This window comes from Canis lupus, chromosome 9 (genome assembly GCF_048164855.1).
Source record: "Canis lupus baileyi chromosome 9, mCanLup2.hap1, whole genome shotgun sequence".
NCBI classification, from domain to species: domain Eukaryota; kingdom Metazoa; phylum Chordata; class Mammalia; order Carnivora; family Canidae; genus Canis; species Canis lupus.
Window position 1 is genome coordinate 9,865,116 of NC_132846.1, and position 21,326 is coordinate 9,886,441.

The 21,326-nt window shown below is 34.7% G+C and overlaps 1 long non-coding RNA gene across 1 annotated transcript in view; it reads left to right on the forward strand.

The window, feature by feature from the left end:
• Positions 1-1,865: 1,865 nt before the first annotated feature.
• LOC140639760 (uncharacterized) overlaps positions 1,866-21,326 on the forward strand; it is a 29,453-nt gene continuing 9,992 nt past the window's right edge. Inside the window, exon 1 of the long non-coding RNA XR_012036377.1 lies at positions 1,866-1,934. This is a non-coding gene — a long non-coding RNA (uncharacterized lncRNA). The remainder of the gene's footprint in view (positions 1,935-21,326) is intronic.

Sequence of the window (21,326 nt, forward strand, 5' to 3'; positions counted from 1 at the left end):
CGTATTTCTCTATGTATTAGACATACTAGAGATCAACTTTTTAATTCTTGCTAACCTGATGATGAGTTAAGATCACTCTCTTTTGGAGTGCCTGGTTGGCTCAGTTGGTTAAACATCTAACTTTTTCTTTTTTTTTTTTTAAGATTTATTTACTTGTTATGAGAGACAGAGAGGAGAGAGAGACAGAGAGACAGAGACAAAGACATAGGCAGAGGGAGAAGCAGGCTCTTCGCAGGAGCCCCATGCGGGACTCGATCCCAGATCCCGGGATCACTCCCTGAGCCAAAAGCAGACACTCAACCGGGGGGCCACTCAGGCGTCCCAAGCATTTAATTTTTGATTTCCGCTGGGGTCATGATCTCAGAGTCCTGAGATCAAGCCCTACATTGGGCTTTGCACTCAGCATCGAGTCGGCTTGAGGACTCTCTCTCAAATAAGTAAATCTTTAAAAAAAAATACCCTCTCTTTTTTACTTATATTTCTCTTTACGTTAATTTGATAATCTTTTATATGTTTATTTGACATGTATATTTATTCTTTTGTGATTTTCCTATTCACATTATTTGCATATTTTTCTGTGTTAGTCCACCCTACAAATGAACAGAAAAAAACTATCATTCAGTTGCATATCTTCATTATTGGACTATATGTCTTTTCAACTTTGACAACAATTGGTGTCCTGTTAAACCATACAGACTGCCTTTAATTTGTAAGGTATAATTGAGTTCTCTGCACTTCAAATCTGTCTAAAGCTTGGTTTTGATAAAATATGTTTGGAAACTTAGTATTAAATATTTAGTCCCTTCCATTACTTATAGATACTTTAAATTTTATCTTTGGAAATGTCTAAGTAAGTTGTATTCTTTTGGCTACTGTGGCCTGAATTGATGGCAATTAGTTTTTTAAAAGGGTCCTATAAAAGGTATTACTTTAATGTTATAATTGTAACATCTATGGAAAAATTATGGCTGTTGTTCATTCTGTCATACTGTCAAGTTCGTGATCACTAAAACTATTTTTCAAATCTTGTTATCAGAAATGCACATTTTCTGAATAACTGCTTTTTAAAAAACGCCCATAGTTTAGTTTTCCTTCTTCATACTGGCTGCCAGAAAGTTAGGAGCAAAACTTACAGCCCATCAGAAGATAGGTCCAAAATAATTATTAACACACTTAATATATATATTAAAGTTGGTATACTTTTTTTTACATTTATTTCCCTGTGTCTTAATTTTCTTGTTTTTAAAAAAGTATATTGCATATATAATTGTAAGTTATGTAAAGTTTTGCAAATGAATTTTATGTAAGTATATAGATAACAACCTGCTTTTAAACAGATGTTATATTGAAATTCATACTCTATTGTGCCAAAGCTTTAAAGTGTTGACTCGTGTATGAATTTTATATTGTACAAATGAAGGAAATGTCCTCAATTATTAAATAGAAAAAATATAAAATAAAGATAATTTTGTTCTTACACCTATTATATTTACCTTTTAATGATATATTAGTAAAAGATTTAAAAAGTGGCCAAAATCTGTGTTGACTGAGGTTATAAACATGTCTAAAAATTTTGTCATGGTGCCGTTTTCTTTCATAAACACATTGGCTCAGTTATTATTTAATAAAGTAAATGTTTTATAGGTATGACAATTAACTATTAATAAGTAATAAAGTAGTGATTTGCAGTAATAGAAAGTAGATTTTTAGGACCAGTTATTATAGGTGATTGTTGAGGATTAACTTGTGTTCCCCTAAGAGATATGTTAAATCCTAAATCCCAGTACTTATAGAAGTGGCCTTATTTAGAAATAGGGTAGTTGCAGATGTAAACAAGTTAGAATGAGGTCATAATAGATGAGTGGAATCCTTATAAGAAGAGGCAAATCTGGACACAGACACATGGAGTATGCCATGAGTCTACAGAGGCAGAGGTAAGAATGATATATCCACAAACCATGGAATGCCAAGGATTTTAACCACTAGAAGTTAGGAAGATGCAAGGAAGGATCCTCCTCTAGAGCCTTTGGAGAGAACACAGTCTTTTTTTGTTTAAGATTTTATTTATTCATGAGAGAGAGACAAAGAGAGAGAGGCAGAGACACAGGCAGAGGGAGAAGCAGGCTCCACGCAGGGAGCCCTACATGGGACTCAATCCCTGGTCTCCAGGATCACGCTCTCCCTGGGCTGAAGGCCGTGCTAAACCTCTGAGCCACCCGGGCGGCCCTACAATCTTTTTTTTTTTTCTTTCTGAAATTTTATTTATTATTTATTATTTATTTATTTATTTATTTAAAATAATAAATTTATTTTTTTATTGGTGTTCAATTTGCCAACATACAGAATAACACCCAGTGCTTATCCCGTCAAGTGCCCCCCTCAGTGCCCGTCACCCATTCACCCCCACCCCCCGCCCTCCTCCCCTTCCACCACCCCTAGTTCATTTCCCAGAGTTAGGAGTCTTTATATTCTGTCTCTCTTTCTGATATTTCCTACCCATTTCTTCTCCCTTCCCTTCTACTCCCTTTCACTATTATTTATATTCCCCAAATAAATGAGAACATAAGCCTCCACCCCAAGATTGCTAGAACTCATGCAGCAATTTGGCAGCGTGGCAGAATACAAAATCAATGCCCAGAAGTCAGTGGCATTTCTATACACTAACAATGAGACTGAAGAAAGAGAAATTAAGGAGTCAATCCCATTTACAATTGCACCCAAAAGCATAAGATACCTAGAAATAAACCTAACCAAAGAGGTAAAGGATCTATACCCTAAAAACTATAGAACACTTCTGAAAGAAATTGAGGAAGACACAAAGAGATGAAAAAATATTCCATGCTCATGGATTGGCAGAATTAATATTGTGAAAACGTCAATGTTACCCAGAGCAATTTACACGTTTAATGCAATCCCTATCAAAATACCATGGACTATCTTCAGAGAGTTAGAACAAATGATGTTAAAGATGAATGGATAAAGAAGATGTGGTTTATGTATACAATGGAATATTACTCAGCTATTAGAAATGACAAATACCCACCATTTGCTTCAACGTGGATGGAACTGGAGGGTATTATGCTGAGTGAAGTAAGTCAGTCGGTGAAGGACAAACATTATATGTTCTCATTCATTTGGGGAATATAAATAATAGTGAAAGGGAATATAAGGGAAGGGAGAAGAAATGTGTGGGAAATATCAGAAAGGGTGACAGAACATAAAGACTGCTAACTCTGGGAAACGAACTAGGGGTGGTGGAAGGGGAGAAGGGCGGGGGGGGGGTGGGAGTGAATGGGTGACGGGCACGGGGGGTTATTCTGTATGTTAGTAAATTGAACACCAATAAAAAATAAATTAAAAAAAAAGATTTGTGTGGAATCAAAAAAGACTCCGAATAGCCAGAGGAATTTTAAAAAAAGAAAACCATATCTGGGGGCATCACAATGCCAGATTTCAGGTTGTACTACAAAGCTGTGGTCATCAAGACAGTGTGGTACTGGCACAAAAACAGACACATAGATCAATGGAACAGAATAGAGAACCCAGAAGTGGACCCTCAACTTTATGGTCAACTAATATTTGATAAAGGAGGAAAGACTATCCACTGGAAGAAAGACAGTCTCTTCAATAAATGGTGCTGGGAAAATTGGACATCCACATGCAGAAGAATGAAACTAGACCACTCTCACCATGCCCTACAATCTTGTCAACAATTTGATTTGGACTTCTAGTGCCTAGAATTGGGAGATAATAAATATCTGCTGCTTTGAGCCATTTAAGATTGTGGTAATTAGTTATGGCAGTCCTAGGAAACTCATGATGGTCAATATTTCTGTATATAATTATATTACAATCCAATGTCTAAGAGAGAACCTTACCAGGGACTAGTAAGATTTTGTGTTCTCCATTTTGTTTCTATACAAGTGAAATCATAAAAGATGCATGTTTGTGAATAATGAGACTAAAATGTTAAATTCTGATACCCACAAATGTCAGACTGGAAATTTGGAAAAAATTTTGAAGAAAATTTATTCCATGAGTAAATGTCAAAAGAGCTTCAATGTTCAAATTATAAAGACTGTCTTAGGAAAAATATGTAAATTTAGGTCAGAAAAGCATCTGATCTCTAGAAATGAAGGTTAATTGCTGTATATATATATTTTTAAGATTTATTCATTTATTTATGACAGACATACAGAGAGAGAGAGAGAGAGAGAGGCAGAGACACAGGCAGAGGGAGAAGCAGGCTCCATGCAGGGAGCCCGACGCGGGACTCGATCCTGGGACTCCAGGATCACGCCCTGGGCCAAAGGCAGGCGCCAAACCGCTGAGCCACCCAGGGATCCCCTAATTGCTATATTTTTTTTAAAAAGTATTGTAGTTTTAATGCTAATAAAGGTTTTGTACACAATATGACAAAAGTAATTTACCTTATTTGTCCATTATTTGTAGTTCTGTATTGACATTAAAATTAATCACCGAAGCTCTTCTTTACTTTCAGTTGACTGTTTTAGGATTTTATTATATTTTTTACTTAATCATTAGGGTCCAAAAAGCTATCATGAGCTATTCTAAAATTAAATGTCATAAATACAATTCTACTGCTATGTAAGTAAGGAACTGCATTGTTTTATGACTGACAGTGTCAATACTTGAATGACCCTTATTATTTTTGAAAGATTTAAAAGATACCAATTTAAAGAAGCACCAGTCTTTCATTGGTTACTAGGTATGTCATAGCTTTTAGAAAGAAAATAAATAATATTTATTATTATTTTAAGAATATAGAGATATTATAATCTTTAGTGATCATGTGTAAAACTACCTTGGATAGATAATCTTGTCACTTCGGTGAGTATGGAATTTTTCTGTTCAGGATTGTTTCCCTAAAAATTCATGTAAGACATACTATAGCTGTACTTTGCCTCAGGTACTTTTAACTTCATCACAATGCATCCCAGCCATAAAACTCATTAATCAAATTAGTTGGGAGAAGACAGGTTTCCCATGGCTTGATCTTAAGTTGTATTCATGACGATTAATCATTGCACAGGGGTGAAGTCACGGAAAACATGTCATTCGCAAAGTCCATCCTTTAGGTTCAAAGAGATGAGCAATAGCAGAGTAATGGTCTAGCAAGAATACCTTTAAAAAGGGTTCATAGTACGAAGCCAAATTTTTTTTTAGAATGTATCAGTGAATAATAGTTTTCTTTCTTCTTTGGGATTTTTTAGCTATTATTTTTCTGCAGAGATGTTTACTACTTTTAGATACTTTCATAAAAAATTTTCATACACATATCCAATTTATTAACAGTTTTTGCATAATTTCATAGGAGGAAGACTTATTATGAAAGTGATTCTGGCACATGTTACCTCATATTAGTATCTCATATTTGTGTAGCACTTACAGATTTCAAAGTGTTAATTAATTACTCTGTTCCCAAATTTGATGACATTTTTTCTTTCCTTTTTGTGGCAAATTCTTAAAGACTCATAGTTGAGAAATAATTTTGAATAGACATTAGATTGGCTACAGTCTGAATTACTCCCCATTTCTGACACAGTAGGATAAATAACAAATCAAAAGCTGCAGATATCCATGCATTTCACTACCTGCCAATTTAACTTCAATTTAAAAAATCTACACATGAAGATTTACCAATCTTCTATTAACAAAAATTTGTTATGGAAAAATGAGATTAAAATTTCCAAATAATAGCACTTATTACATATTCCCAAATACTTTATAATGATGGTCTGATTTCCTTGCAAACATATTTCATATTCTGAAATAATAGAGATATTTGCTTTCAAAATAATAATTACTGCAATTATTTTCATGGAGAGACCCAGGAAAATAAGGACCTTTGTGATGAGGTACTTAACACCTCTCTAACTTCATTTTTCATGCCCTCTCCTTCTCGATACTCCCATATTACCAAACTACATTCTTACATTTATTTATTCCTTCCTTCTTTCTACATTTTCACATGCCTTAACGTCACTGCTATGTAACTGTCTATGCTATAACCTAGTCTAGGCAGTCTCCATGTTCAACATTTTCTTTTTTTGCTAAATTCAGGGGATGTTTCTCAGTCTGTATCTTACTTCATCCCACAGCAGATTTCAAATATAGAGGACTCCTCCCTCCTTTGAAGAAAATTCATCCTTACTGTGACACCACTATGTCCTGATTTCCTTTTTGTCCATTTCTTCTAATTCTTCTTTCTTACTCCTATACTGCTTTTTAAATTTTTGGTGAGTGTACTTTTCAATCTTCTGATAACTTCATCTTGGGACTCCTCTTATCTACCCATAAACTTTGGAAACAGATACCTGGTGTTCCAGTTCCAGACTTAACCCTTATTAGCTGTGCAACTTTGGGCAAGTCTCTTACTCTTCTTGTGCTTCAGTCTTATTACCTGTAAAATGGGGATATTAATAGTACCTGCTTCATAGAGTTATTGTACTAAAAGAGGTCATACAAACAAAAGGCTTAGAATAGCACTGGACACTTGTTAAGTGCTGTGTAAGTGCTGGGGATGTTATTACACTTTTACACTTTCTCCTTAGAATACTTTCTCTAATGTCATGGCTTTAGTACTATTTCCATGCTGATAACAACCAAATTTATATTTACTCTAAGTTTTGCACACAGGTTTCCAATACAGATTTTTAACCACAATTTGATATTTCCACTTGTACGTCAAAAAACATACCAAACTTCACATGTACCAAATGGGAGTCTTGATATCTTTCTTTCAGACCAATTTCATTCTCTGTTTTGACACTACCATCAATTCTATTGCTAAAGAAAAAAAAACTTTAGACTAATTCTCCTTCATTCTTTTCTTTCTCTTACTTCCACATTCTTTCCACAAGCAATTCCTTTTTGTTCTATCCTAGCAAATAGTTTAAACCCATCATGTCTCTGAATCTTTAATTGCAGTCAGTCTAGTCAAAGTGACCAACACTGCTTCCTTGGCATTATGTAATAGCAGCAAGCTGTCTGGCTTCTACTCTTGCCCTTTTGCAATTCATCTGTATACATCTGCTCTCATACACCCTCTGAAACATAGATTAAGTCATATAACTATGCTAAGCACGTGATAGCAGTTCAACCGATATTCGTTGAACGAATGAATTAGTATGTTATTAATTGGGTGGCAAAGAATCTTAGTGGTTTTTTTTAAAGATTTGATTTATTTATGCATGAGAGAGAGAGAGGCAGAGACACAGGCAGAGGGAGAAGCAGGCTCCATGCAGGGAGCCCAATGTGGGACTCGATCCCGGGACTCCAGGGTCTCACCCTGGGCTGAAGGCAGGCGCCAAACTGCTGAGCCACCCAGGGATCCCCTTAGTGGTTTTAAAAATCAAATATTGTCTTAAGATTGAGAGCTTACTATGAATAAAAGAATAAAGTATTATGAGACAGAATAACCCGGAGATATGAAATATACTTAAAACAAGATGGCTAAGGAAGTTACTCCAAGCAAGTATATTTTAAGTGAACACTTGTATACTTAGAAGGAGATACTCTGGTGAAGATTGTGTACAAAGAACTCCAGGCAGAGGATCTCTGGGAGGGTAAGCTCTTGCCCATTTCACAAAACTCTGATGGTCAATGTGCCTGAAGCTTTGTAAGGAAGAGAAATGAGTTTGGAAATGAGGCAGGAGACAGATCTTTCTGGACCTTAGTCTGGTAATTGGCAGTGAATTTTTATTAGCCACAATGAGACCACCGGATGTTTCAAGCAGGGGCATTACACAATTCAGTTTGTGTTTATAAAAGATAAGGACTGTCTTCTTTGTGGAAAGACTGGAAGGAAATGAGTGGAAACAAGGATACTATTGAAGTTGGCCAGAAGAGACAAGAGTCACCGTGGGGATATATTTTGGAGATAAAAATCAGGTATCAAGAGGACTTACTGATGTATGGGCTATGGAGAATAGGGAAAGGAAACAATTAAGGATGATTACCAGGTCTCTGGCTTGAGCTACTGTGTGAATATTGATGCCAGTTAATGACCTGGGTAGTGAGAAGTTATATATTTGACCCTGGAGTTTGAGAGTTTGCATTACAGATATGTTTGAAAATATTACAGATGTAGCTAGCACTTATGACCAAGGAATAATTTAAATGTCTTAGAAAGAAAGTATTGAGGAAGAAGAGGGGAGGAACTCCATTTTTTAAAGCCTGATAGAAAGGGGCTATCAAGAATGTTACCACATTTGCCATATTATTTTCTACATTGATTTCTTGCATAGTGACACCTTCATAATCTGCTTAGCATATTCCATCATCTGTAACATTAAAAATGTTATCTCTACTTTAAATAATGATTATTATTTAACGTTTATCAAGTAATTATTAATACCAAATGTATGTGTGTGTGTTGAATGCATTATCCCACCTAAACCTCATTAAAACAACTGTGAGGTAGATACTATTATACTATTTCAAAGATGAGAAACCCAAAGTAACTTACAACTGGTTACCATTGGAAGTGGAAGTTGAGGCCAAACTCAGCCATTTACATCTATGGATGCAATTTCTACATTGCCTTGTTTTGTACATAGCTGGTATTTTATCTCCACGATGTAGTATGTTTTGTATATGCATATTAGTGTAACAAAAGTAAATAGGAATCTAAACAGAAATTCATACTTATTTTTTCTTTGTCTTTCTCTTTTACCAAAATAGGAGCAAACTGAAGGTAGAATTCACTGATTACTAAATTTTGTAGCCTCCAGGCCATGATGGTGTCTGATGTATAGAAGATATTATGAAAAAAAAGAAGATATTATAGATACTTGTTACATGATTAAATGAATATACATCCTCAATTCTGAGAGCTAATCCTTAAAAACCTTTAAGTTCTTCTGTTTAATCTCTTGTTTACATATCCTTATATTCACTATTTCAATGTTAGAGGTGGAATCCAATTTCCACAAATGGAATTTGGCATCTAAGCTCTGAATAAGTTTATTAGACCTATGATTTGCTGTGTGCATCTTCTCTCTACCAAAATTACTTTTTCAAAGATTACATCACCAAAATATCATGCTGGTTGTTTATTAAATTATTTTATGTAATTTGTTCTAAGTTGTTATTTCATGCAATTTGTTCAAGCCTATCTTTTTTTTCTGGATTCCCCACCATTTTGAAGTAGTCTTCTATTACTAAGAATTTAATTTCATGCTGCTCTCAAGTATCTTGAATGGAGACCAAAATGTGTGTGACTTCTGGAATGGTAAAATACTAATTTTGTATAATTCACCAAAGATAACTGTGTTAAATGTTCCTTGATGTAAAAATGCAATAGAAAAAAAGATAAAGAAATATTCTTTTTAAGTAATATTCAGCAAACTATCTTTTATTGTTAGAATTATGAAAGAATTAGTTTAACATGGACTAGAATTATTACTGAATTAAAAGATAAATTGTCTCTATTTTAACAATGACTGGTTTCTGCTTCAGAAAAGTTGACATCATTAAAATGTTTCACTTTGTCAGGCAATTTCCAGTTTCTGTTATTAAGAAGCTTTCATTGCTTTGACATACTTTCCAAAATGCATACTGTTTTCCCATATAATTGAAACCAAAACACTCCAAAACAAAATGTTTCCATGCAGTGCAATATTTTGCAATCGCAAGGCTGTATCTATTATTTCAAATGTACTGAGCAACAACTTTTTCTATCTTATTTGCAGGAAAGTTTTGCTTTCTGCCCCTCCCCCAGGTGTAAACATTTAAGGTGGGATTCAGTTAGTGGGCTCTTTTTGGATACAGAAAGAAATTATCGAAGGCAATTTTATACCCCTTCTAAGGCATTTCATTTTGGAAATAAATTTTAAATTGAATAATCTCATGATAGCCTAATCCCTGTTTTTTTTTTTTTTTTTTTTAAGATTTTATTTATTCATGAGAGACACACAGAGAGAAAGAGGCACAGATACAGGCAGAGGGAGAAGCAGGCTCCATGCAGGGAGCCCAACATAGGGCTTGATCCCAGGTCCCCAGGATCAGGTCCTGGGCCCAAGGTGGTGCTAAACCACTGAGCCACCAGGCCTGCCTGCCCTGTTTGTTTTGACACCTAAGTATATGTACTTGGCAGCCGAACTTCTTCATTATCACTCACCCCAAAAATGTATCAATACTTTAACCATAACTTAACTATTTTCTAAAGACACTTTGTATCTGGCAGGAGGTGAGTCACTTTCGATGTTATATATCCTCTAAATGACTACATCCCAGATAGTTCTACCACCAGGGATAACATAAGTCATAAAGTGATTTTGTATTTTGCGGCCCCCCCACTTGGCCATTTGCTTATCTTTTTCTTTCTTTCTTTCTTTCTTTCTTTCTTTCTTTCTTTCTTTCTTTCTTTCTTTCTTTCTTCTTTCTTCTTTCTTTCTTTCTTTTTTTTCTTTCTTTCTTTCTTTATCTTTCTTTCTTCATCTTTCTTTCTTCTTTCTTTCTTTCTTTCTTTCTTTCTTTTCTTTCAAGATTTTATTTATTTATTCATGAGAGACACACACACATAGAGTGAGAGAGAGAGAGAGAGAGAGAGGCAGAGACACAGGCAGAGGGAGAAGCAGGCTCCATGCAGGGAGCCCAACATGGGACTCGATCCTGGGTCTCCAGGATCACACCCCAGGCCGAAGGCAGGCGCTCAACCACTGAACCACCCAGGGATCCCGAATTTGCTTATCTTTCAACTAGCTTTTCTATGCAGTGCACAGAGTGCTAGATGAATTTATATTTTCTAATTTATAACTTGCTACCCCAACTCCTTCATTTCTTTCACTTCTGTGGAACTTACCTCTCATCTTCACTATGAATTTTACCTTCCCATTTGTATAATATATTGCTCTACTTTTGCTTAACAGGAATCTTTACCATAATCAACCATTCAGAGAAACTCTAAGAATTATCAAATATATCATCTCTTTGACTTGGTATCTACAGACTTATTAGGATTACCAACATTACCTCAAATAATCTCCATCTTCCATGTAGTATACTCCATGACCAAGCTGGACAGCTATATTTAAGAATATTATGAACCACATGTATAAGATCCACTATAAATGCTTATTAGTTAACTTTATCTTGATCTACATCAGAACAATTATATTTTTATTTCTCAGAAAGCTTTTCATTCCCTGCTAACTACAGTGAGTTCAGAATTTTGCATAACCTTAAAAAACAAACTTATATTGGTTATCATACATAGAGAACAAAGTATCTCATCTCCTGTTTTTAAAATTGAAGGCAATGAAGTATATTTTGCCCTATTCTATCCTCCCTTTATTAAAATATATAACTATAATTTGTGTTTCATATTCTTTCTTAGAAGAAAAGGTCTTCCCTCACCTTCATGAGTTTGATTTGACCATGTCCCTGTACTCTTGTTATATTCCCTTTAATCCCTCCCGTGAGTTATCTTTCATTGCACCATCAGTCTCTCCCCACTGGATCATCTTCTTTTATCTACAAAGAGACTAAGGAATCTTCCAGCCTAAAAATACTCCAGTTTCTTCCATTGTCCCACCGCCCCTTTTTAGCTGCCAAAATACCAGGGAGACTACAAACCATTTGTAGCTTTCTTTTCCACATACAACTGTTTTTCTTTTCCTATCATTCTTCAGAAACTACTTTCTAGAAAGTGACTGATGCCTTCTCTGGAGTATTTCATCTTTTGCCAACCTGTTTTCATGCTGTGTTTTTCCTTGACTCTCCAATACATCTCTTTCAACTTCTCTGATAATTAGTTACCTCCTATTTTTGTATCTTTATCTATTCTTGTCCTTTACAATAGGTGCTTACCACATTCTGAGGCCTTCTCTTTTCTTCAATCCTTTCTTCCTTTATGCACCATTTCTATGTCTATATATCATTTCTATGTGAATAATCTCCAAATCACTATCTCTAGGTCTACCTGCCAGGTGAGACTCTAGCTATTTGCTGAACATATTTTACATAGATCTGCTTGAGGCCTTTAATTTATTAAAGCATTGAAGGCCTTCTATTATCTGCCTATAACATGAATGCTTTTCACATCTCAGTAATTAACTCTTTCATGCACTTGAAACATTTAGTCAAATTCAACAATTTTGCCTTTCAGCAAACACTTGTTTCACTCAGCAAGTGTTTTTTCTTCATTTTCTATTTGTTCCTGCATCATCTTCTCTCTGTGAAGTATTCATGGCTCTTCAAGGGTCACCCCATGGGCCTCCTACTTGAATATTCTTTGAGCAGGGTCAGATATTCTCTTCCTCTGAACGCTCGGTGTTTTCTTACATTCTTCTTGTTTGTGACCTATGCACAATAGTCAAATTTCAAAGTTTAAGTGAGAGAGGGTATTAGTTTTACTTGCTGAAGTCTACTAGTATTTTAGCTATTTGTGTTCAGAACTCAGCCTCTGGAGCAGTGATTCCTAGAGTCTAGAAAAGGAGTTTTCATACCCAAGTTTTATCCCTCCAAAGCTTCTGGAATAGTACTTTTTCATCTTCTAAAAGAACATTTAATACAAATATACAGGATATATAAATATTCAGTTTGCTACACATGAACTTACCATTTAGGTTAGAAAAACAACTTGTTTTATCTCTCCTCTTTCTTACTCAGTGAACAACTTTCTACATATTCCTGCAAATTTGCTGTTATGCCTTTATTATTCTCCTGCTTATTATTAAAAATGCTGTCAAAATACATCCATACCTATTACCCTTTCCATTTAAAAATCCCATATATAAACACGCAGTTAGCTCACTGTGTTATTAAATTTTTCAAGTGGAAGAAAAATCCTCCAAAACATTCTTAACTAATTGGTTACCACCAACTGAGTCTTGCAAAGGGATAGGCTACATCTGTATTCTATCCAGTAGGACACCTTACGGATGGAGATACTATTCGTTTTTCAGGTGAGTACAATATTGTAAAGTTTAATTTAAACATTTAAAGAGTTTTGGTGAATGATTATCTTTAAATCAATAAATGCTTAAGGAATATGGAGTAGCCAGCATCAGCTATAGTATCAGAAAGATAACAGGAAAATGTCACTTAGAGAACAATAATCATAAAGTTTATTATAGGCTCGAAACAAAGTAATAATCAAGAATTCTCAGGAAATGAAAAGATACTCGTATTTCTGGTTGAAATTGATGTAGTAATAAATCCTCAAGTCATGAATATCAAGGTCTCATGCTGACAAATACATACATGTCTCCAAAGAAAGTGTCTAGAGATGCTTTATTAATTGTGGCATGTTCTGCAAAAAGACTTTCCAAATTTGTGTAGTTCATGTAGGAGAAGATGCCAAATAATCTGGTGTACATTCAGAACAAATAATGAAAGAGTTTCAATCTGAAACAGATAAGTCACAAAGCAGAAGTGATTTTTATCAACTTATTCTTGTATTTATCAGTGAGTTGGAGCACTGTAATTACAACAGACTTTATTTATAATAATTCCTGGAGTCGTTTATGTCATTGATAGAAAAATTAAAATAAAATTCATTGTATCTTGGCTGTGACAAAAACAAACCATTCTTTACTTTTCCAATGAGATAATTTCTAGGAAGTTAGATTACTTTTACATTGACATTATAACAAAAAACTTTTATTTTCCTAATAACCTTTAGAAGTGAAGTACTTAAAGCTTATAAAAACTGATTGTATTCTTTTTCTTTTTTCTTTTTTTTAAGATTTTATTTATTCAGGAGAGACACACAGAGAGAGGCAGAGGGAGAAGCAGGCTCCCCCATGGGGAGTTCCTATCTGGGATTCCGGATCAGGCCCAAGCCAAAGGCAGATGCTCAATCACTGGGCCAGCCTGCCATTCCAAAACTGACTGTATTCTTTTGGGTACTGTGATAAATACACAATAGTGAAATGATAAATTGACAACATAGTGGTATTATTCTTAGGTGTTTTGATCAAGTTTTATATTTCCTAACTTTTTAAATGTTCTTAGGGCCCATTTCTCTCTCCAACCATCACTCTTTGTAACATTTAAGGACAGTGTAGCCACTGCTATTTTGTAGACATTAATAGGGCTCCAGTATGGTACATAAATAAAGTGACCTGTCAAGGATGCTTGAATATTTCCTTACCCCAGGATGAAAGAGTTTTAATGAAATATTCAGAATCACCTCTGCTTAACCATTTTGCCTTGTCTGTGAAGAAAAGGCCTATGTGAGATAGGTATCCTAAAATAATAGCTCAGGGTAGTGATTAAGTACAAGTAAGACTGTATGGATTCATTTCTTGGCTCTGACACTTATTAGATGTTTGGCCTTGAGAATGGTTCTTAACCCCTTGTGTTTCAACTTTTCTTATTTGTACATTTGTGGAAATGGTACCTATCTCATAGTACTGTGAGGATCAGATAAGCTATGTGTCCAATACATTCTGGTCACTTGCTGTGTCAACTGTTTGTTATAATCAAGAGGGACATTAATAAAATATTTGATTAATTCACTAATTCAAGAAATATTTACTGCAATTATTGTTAATAGTAGATAGTATTTTAGGTTCTGACTCTCCTTCAATAAGCTCACAGTTTGTAAGAAAAAATGGCCAAGAGAAAGAGTAATACCAAGGCACAATTATTTTTTCCTAAGTTCCTTTTTTAAAAAATTTATAATCAAGTTAGGTAACATATAGTGTAGTATGGCTTTCAGGAGTAGCATTTAGTGATTCATCACTTACATATAATCCCCAGTGCGCATAACAAGTGTCCTTGATGCCCATCTCCCATTTAGCCTATTCCCCACCTACTTCCCTCCTGCAAACCATAGTTAAGAGTCTCTTATGCTTTACTTCCATCTCTGTTTTAAGAAACAGAATAGATGAACATAGGGGAAGGGAAGGAAAAATAAAATAACAAGGTACAATTAAATGCTAAATAAATGTTGCTCAGGGTATTATGGGAGTACAAAAGGAATTTATTTTTTAACAAAAAGAGATTTGGCCACAAAAGCATTTACATTAATAGCAATGGGAAATGGACTATAGGATCAGAATATGGCAAAACTGATATAAATAAATAGAAAAAACCCCACATTTTTAAAAGAGTAATTTTGACAACTTATATATATTTCCTGTGAAAAAACAGAAAAGGAGACTACAAGTCTATAGCTTAAGTCATAATGGCTCTGATTATTATTAATTTATGTAATTTCTACTTTAACAAAAAAAGGTCTTAAAATTTTTTTATAAGAGGTAGGTAAGCATTTTAGATTCAAATCACATAGTCTATACTCATCTCCTATATATGTAGTCTTACATACTGCAGCAAGTGGTTAAAGATTATTCTGCTGAGTTCCTACCTATGGTTATACAATACAGCATTATAATATAGATTTGCTTTCATTTCTTTCAAACACCCTCAAATCCCACAGGGCAGAACAAAATTTTCAGTGGGCATTATTGTACTTGCTTTATAATCACTACCATCACACTCCTCATTTAAAGAAGTGCCAAGGAGCTCCTGGGTGGCATCTGCCTTTGGCTCAGGTCATAATCTCAGGGTCCTGGGGTTGAGCCCCACATTGAGCCCCATGTCAGGCTCCCTGCTCAGCGGGAAGTTTGCTTCTCCCTCTCCTGTTGCTGCTCCCCTGCTTGTGCTCTTTCAAAATCTTTATATAAAATAAAGAAGTACCAATAAAAGACAATATATAAATATCAAAGTAATGTTTTATATTTTAATAATTTACATTGATTTCTCCTTGCTTAGAAAAAGAAATAATATGTCTGTTATTTCCTAAGATCCTGAATGACTGTTGTTCCATGATACACACATTTGCTGAAATAGTACTAAACTTGGAGCCATGTGCATAAATTTCTGGTCTTTATTAAACCTGTTTAAAAGAGGTTAGCTCAAAGATACATAAATGACTCCTGGTAGCCATTTCATTTCCTCCCAATAAAACATTTAATTGAAGAGCCAACCCAATTATACCTCAGTTTAAAATGAGATTCATAGTTTTTGTTTCTTGGTTTATGATTGTGAAAAATAATCCCAAATTTGGCTCCCCCCCAAAAAAGACCAGATATTGGTTATGATTCCATCAGTTATTGGCTATGGAGTTTAGTCATTTAAACTTAATTTTGACTTCAAATTTATTTCAACACAAAAAATCTAAAGATATAATTGAATCTTCTGAGAAGAATCATCTCAAAAGGCTCAGGAGGTAGATGTCATGGCATCTTACAAAACTTAAAGCTTTGAGAATCCAAGTAAGTTAATTTTGAGTTTTCATAGCAACATATTTTGAGGCCAAACATCAAACTTAAGGTATGTTTAAGTTTTTAGAATAAAAGCTCAACTGGGTGTTATATGTAAGTGACAAGTCACTAAATTCTACCCCTGAAACCAATATTATACTATATGGTAACTAACTAGAATTTAAATAAAAACCTAAAAAAAAAAAAAAAAAAAAAGGAAAAAAAGCTCATGGTCTAACACATTCTAGAGATCCACTCATCACATACTTTATTTTTTGAGTTTTTTGTTTTAAACTTTGTACTTACCATTTACAATGAGATCATACAAGGAATTTACATTGTTCATATAGCACTGAGAATATATGATTGACCTGATTTAGCAAAATCTTGTTAGAATGAGAGAAGTGATTATACTTTATTAAATAGAGGGCAGATTATTTTAAAAAATCAACATTATACTAGATGTTGAGATCCTTGAACTACAGTTAAAATTTTAGTATAGTTTAATAGGGTTTTACTAGCTAAATAAACTCGCTGTACATGGATTATCTTCCTTATTTGTGCAAATGATAAATCAACCTATTCTTTATCTTTGGAGATGGCTTCAGAAGCAAAGGCTGTGTTTCATGAGATAATAGAGGATAAAAGCGGCAGCATATTTTTAAGATATCTTTTTTTTTAAATTTTTACTTATTTGGGGATCCCTGGGTGGTGCAGCGGTTTGGCGCGGGCCTTTGGCCCAGGGCGCGATCCTGGAGACCCGGGATCGAGTCCCACATCGGGCTCCCGGTGCATGGAGCCTGCTTCTCCCTCTGCCTGTGTCTCTGCCTCTCTCTCTCTCTCTCTCTGTCTCTGTGACTATCATAAATAAATAAAAATTAAAAAAAAATTTTACTTATTTATGATAGTCACAGAGAGAGAGAGAGAGAGAGAGAGAGGCAGACATATAGGCAGAGGGAGAAGCAGGCTCCATGCACCGGGAGCCCGACGTGGGATTCGATCCCGGGTCTCCAGGATCGCGCCCTGGGCCAAAGGCCCGCGCCAAACCGCTGCACCACCCAGGGATCCCACTTTTAGGATATCTTAAAAAGATAAAACAAGGTGAAGATCTTGCCAACAATTTAACAACATGATATCTGTAAGAAAACATCTATCAGTGGTAAAAACTCAATCACAAATTGAATATAGATACTTGACTTAGCTTCTCTGTTCAACTTATAGGAGATTTTTGGGTTGGTGAAACTTGTCTTTAAATTTTTTTTAATAAAGCGCTAAATAAATTGAATTCATTGTATTTATTTTTTAAATTTGGTTAAAATGCAATTTAAAATTATACATTAAAAACTTCAATGAACAATTTCATTGGCAATCATTAAATTGAATATCTAAGGGGATGTAGGAATAAGAGATTAATGTAATCAGCCATTTTCTTACTACTGCTGATGTGAACATAAAATATTACATATTTAGTATGTAAACTGTATATATTCTAAAAGCAATAAGAAATGGTCTTGCAAAAAAAATGGCAGATGTTTGACAATGCAGATTTCTCCTCTTAAAGTTTGCTGTACCATCCCAACAATACAACAAATACTTAAAATCCCAAAACAAAGAAAACCTACTCCACAAAATTAACCTTAACAACCGGGAAGTTAAAAAAAACAAATCTCAGGTTTGCCTAACTACAAATCCTATTGTGTCAAGAAGATGAAGATGAAGATTCCGTACTCTGTAGAAGTACTTCCAGAAGTCACTTCCAAAGGTGGCTTCTATAACATCATCTGAACAGGAAAGCAAATGATCCTAACTATGATCATAACTATTATCTTAGAAAAATTAAGAGAATAATTGCAACCCCCATATAGAGGTGGCATTCTGAAAAACATCGTAAATTGTATACTTTACATAGCAAAAAAAAGAAAAGAAAAGAAAAGAAAAGAAAAGAAAAAATTAGTTCTGTAGAATGAAATAAACAACGGAAAATTAACTTCATCTACATGAATTGCTATCTTTCCCCTTTCCCTTTCTGTTCCTGCCATCTTGCTCTTTTTATTTTTTTAATATTTTATTTATTTATTTATTCATGAGAGAGAGAGAGAGAGAGAGAGAGAGAGAAGCAGAGACACAGGCAGAGGGAGAAGCAGGCTCCATGCAGGGAGTCTGATGTGGGACTTGATCCCGGGTCTCCAGGATCACGCCCTGTGCTGAAGGCGGCGCTAAACCGCTGAGCCACCGGGCTGCTCCATCTTGCTCTTTTTAAACATTTTTTTTTAATGCATCATGCCCCTTATCTAAATATATTCGAGAATAATATTTTCTCCATTTGTAACCATCAACACCATTCCTGATGTGCAGATTCCCATTCATCCCAAGTAGACATTGGCTTCCTAGACTAGATTAAGTCTCCTTATTATCCCATACTTTCTTATTTTAACAACCTCACAATTATATTTTCTTACTGTCTATTTTTGCACTATACTATAAGGCCAACGAGGTTGGGGACCACATTTGATTGGGGGCCAAATTTACCTCATTTAGTAACTGATGCGTCTAGTACTTCATATACTACTGGATATATTTGATATATCCATTTATCTAGCTGTTAAATGAAAGAATACATAGAAGATGAGAAGGTTATTAGTTCTCAGTAAAGCACCTCCTGATAAAAATTTGTAGTAAGAGGAATTTAGAGATATTACAGACCCTTAAAGCCTGAAGAGGTTAAGTGACTAGCTCTATGATGCTATAAGTTATCAGTTAGTGGCAAAGGTTGAATTAGTCCTCAGTGAACCTAGCTCTCTTAGCCACAAGAACACTGGGCACATGAACCACAGAAGCTGTTCAAATGCACATCTCTGGCCTCTATACCTGAAGAGTTCCTACTCAATATGCGGGGCCAATATAACTATTAGCCACAGTAAACACAGGGCCTAGGGCTTACACACTTTTAGGGAGGTATGAAAATATTTTAATATTTTTAAAAATCATAAGAAAAATATGAGCCTTTAGGTCAAAGTAAAATTTTAAATGCATAATATGAATATATTTGTCTTTATACTAACAAAAATATAAGAGAAGGCGGCCCACGGGGGAAAAAGGTATGGCTCATAAAAGTCATAAAGTGACCCTGTGAATAAGTCTGAGGTGGAAATTTTTAGGAACTTTCTCAAATGATTTTGAAGAAGGTAATCCTTAGGACCACATTTGAGTTATATGGTAGATTTTTCTGCTCTAGTCCTAACTCAGATTTATTGGAGAATAATCTGAGTTATCGATTTTCTAAAGAAAAAGATCCCTTTGTTAAGAATATTGTTTATTAATACAGAAAATGATTCAAATACACAGAAAAGAATGTAAACTTCTCTTTGTCACATTAGGAATAAACACATTAAATCACATAAGAAGATTGAAACTAAAGAAAGTAGCAGGTAACTTCATTAGTAAATAGAGAAATTGAAATTATAAATAATATTTCAACTCACTTTAGGATAAAAATAATCCAATATATATTTTCATTACGACTGAATGGGATTTAGCACAGACAAGAAATTCTGGTATAACACAGGAGAGATTATTATTATAATTCATTACATTAGTAGGAAAGATAGTAAAAAAAATCAATTATCTCAAAAGATGATGAGAAAAAAATGACAAAATTCTACATCTATTCTTGATTAAAATACCAAAAAATTATGTTTGGAGCATTTCTTTCTTAGCATGACAAAGAGTACAGATTTAAAACTGAGAGCTAACATTTTTTAAAAATTTCATTTATTTATTCATGAGAGACACACACAGGGGGAAGGGCGGGGGGGGGGGGCGGCAGAGACACAGGCAGAGGGAGAAGCAGGCTCCATGCAGGGAGCCCGATGTGGGACTCGATCCCGGGTCTCCAGGACCATGACCTGGGCCGAAGGTGGCGCTAAACTACTGAGCCACCCGGGCTGCCTGCTAACATTATACTTAATGGAGAAACATGGTTATTCTCTTTAAAAAACAGGAATAAGATAAGAATATACTCTTTACCAACTCTTACTTAATAATATACCAGAACATACTAAGCCATGACTATCCAAAAAGGACAATAATTAAGATACAAATATAGGAAAATTAAAAATAGAAAAAATGTTCTGTGAATAAAATCATTATATACCTGAACTCAAGAAAATCAAGCAAAAAATACAGAAATGAAATAATAAAGTAACAAAGCCTCTATAAACAGCTAAATATCATGGTATACATGGAAACAAAGTGTAGAGGCAGAAACATGAAAAGCTGGTAGCTCCACTTTTTCCACATCCATTTCAATTTATGGTGAATTTATATGACGTACTTTGAACTAGATTCAGAAGCCAAGATATAGCTAATGCATTGGCATCTCCAAATTATCAGCACACAACTCACCATCTGTACATATGCTTTGTGGGAGAAGGGTGACATTTGTTCCTGAGCACTCACTCAACCATGCATAAACACAAATGCATGCACATAAAACATATACACCCACTCACAAGTACACACACGAAAACACAAACATACATTTCTACACACACAAACACATATACATTCATATAGGTTTGCACATGTACATATAAAACGCATATATATACACATGCCCCTCTCCTCTTTCAGAGGATATTTGGCAAATGTCCAAAAGGATTAAAATCAGAATTTTCATGGACAAAAGCTAGAAGGTAATGGAAATAGAGTTCACATCCCTATAGTCTCGATATGAAATTCATGTTACTAATCACAGTACTTTGGGGCCACCTCTATAAACAGAGAGTGAGAATATTTGCCTTAAAGGGGCTAAGGGCTATGGGTGATAGCATTCACAAAGTGATTAACACAATGCTGGCACATAGTGTACGCTTAACTGAATGTTAGACTTTTTTTTTAGTACTCTTTCCTATGTAATGTCATTATCTAAAATTCATGTGACAGCTCTACAACAGTCTACAGTCATTCAGCAATCTACTTTTCTAAATCTCAAGGACCTGGAGATCTGTCAAAAGAATAAACTTCTAAATTATGAAGATCAAGTATTTTATTCCCGGGCCAATGTTTTTTCACTATAACATGGTGATG